General features: G+C 38.2%; 1 long non-coding RNA gene across 1 annotated transcript; it reads right to left on the reverse strand.

Moving 5' to 3' along the window:
• Nucleotides 1-589: 589 nt before the first annotated feature.
• On the reverse strand, nt 590-1,335 carry LOC129164274 (uncharacterized). The gene is made up of 4 exons (XR_011520282.1): nt 1,157-1,335; nt 1,027-1,084; nt 884-952; nt 590-774 (listed from the first exon to the last, which is right to left on the reverse strand). It is a non-coding gene; the product is annotated as an uncharacterized lncRNA (long non-coding RNA).
• Between the last annotated feature and the right edge of the window lie 282 nt (nt 1,336-1,617).

A 1,617-nucleotide genomic window follows, 5' to 3' on the forward strand; every position in this document is an offset into this window, starting at 1 on the left:
TTTATCTGCTTCAACACACCTGGTTTTAATCAGCAACAAATAGCTGAGCTGCTTAACAGCTAATCCAACCTGTTAAAGCAGGAAAACCACTGAAACGTGCTGGATAGCAGGTCTCCAGGAGCCTTGGGCTCAAGTTACAATCTGCTGCATAGAACGTTATGAAAATACCCCATGAGAAAATTATTCTGTAATGTGTTCAGCCCACTAAAACTGCCCTGATTTCTTTATTTATTTACTAATAACAGCTGCTCTCTCGGTTCTAGGTCCTCTGGTGTCAGCAGGTGGTCTCTGCTGGTGTCATCAGGATCAGGAGCTTCCAGAAGAATGTGCCTTTCAATGACACTTTCCCCCTTATTTGTTATATTAATTAAATAAATCTCAATTTATATATTTCCTATTTTTGTTCATGTCCATAAATACTTAAACATGCTTGAAATTAAAACGAGCTTTTAACAGTGAGGTGCTAGTTTAATTCATCACAATAGAGCTAGTTAAACATGCGACAATGTGATAATTCAATTAATGTAATTTATAAATATCCATTAAAATATCAAAACTGGAATCAAAATGAGATATTTGGCAGCACAAAAAACTTGTCAAACACAATATTTATTATAATAATTGTGGGCAGACAGGAGACAGAGCTGATGGAGGTTCTCAGTCATCGAAGGATGGCTGAAGGCTTTCCAGGAACAGGAGATGTGGTGTTGTCTCTTCTCTCTCTATTGTGCCAGATGAGCTGATAGGTTACAGGTGTGTGAGGACATCCTCATGCTGTCACAACCAGATGACAGGAGTTATCAGGTGATCAGCCAGGCTAATGATGAGATGCAGAAAGAAAACAAATCCAGGACAGTGTACAATAATATGTGGTGTTGCTCACCTTATGTGCTCTTATAAGTATTAACGTGTGCCTGCCTCATGGTGTAGAGTCCATATTTTGCTGAGTGTCCTGCAATAATGCAGGTTATCAGTTAATTTACTTTTGATAGCAAAAACAAAATATTTAATGTAAAAGTTATTTACCAGGTGAATCAGCTCACACGTCACCACCAAGTGTCACAGGGGCAGAATCAGTAGCCTCCTTCATGATGTAATCACATACTATTTTAATTGTTAATATCTTAAACATTCTGAAAAGTTTTAATTTTTTTACCTTGAACAGTTCACTGAGCTTGCACTGTCACTGAGGTGGAAGCTGGAATCAACAGCAGACACCTTACATCTTGGTCTTTTCAGGGGGTGTGGACGCTGCTCTGGGACTTTCTGGAAGATGAATTTCTGTCATGGTCCCTGTGTCACCAGACACACAGCAGCTGTGAGCTCTTCTGGCTGGCTATGTACAAAAACAAAGAAGCAGCACATTTATAAATGTTTAAAAGAGCATAAAATCACGTGTAACAATAATCTGTAAAACAAATTAAAACTAGAAGGTAATAATAAAATGTTTACATAGAAGATTATTAAAAATAATTCACCTTTGCTACGCCGGTAAAGCTTCATGTCAGCCTGGACAAGTGCATTCTTGCAGACTACTAAATCAGTCGGACAGCCAGTGTCTTGGGTAGATTTAGCCTGAAAAAAAGTAGAAGCACATTGTTGTTGGAGTTTATAAAG

The sequence above is a fragment of the Nothobranchius furzeri genome, chromosome 4 (assembly GCF_043380555.1).
Source record: "Nothobranchius furzeri strain GRZ-AD chromosome 4, NfurGRZ-RIMD1, whole genome shotgun sequence".
Classification (NCBI taxonomy): Eukaryota; Metazoa; Chordata; class Actinopteri; order Cyprinodontiformes; family Nothobranchiidae; genus Nothobranchius; species Nothobranchius furzeri.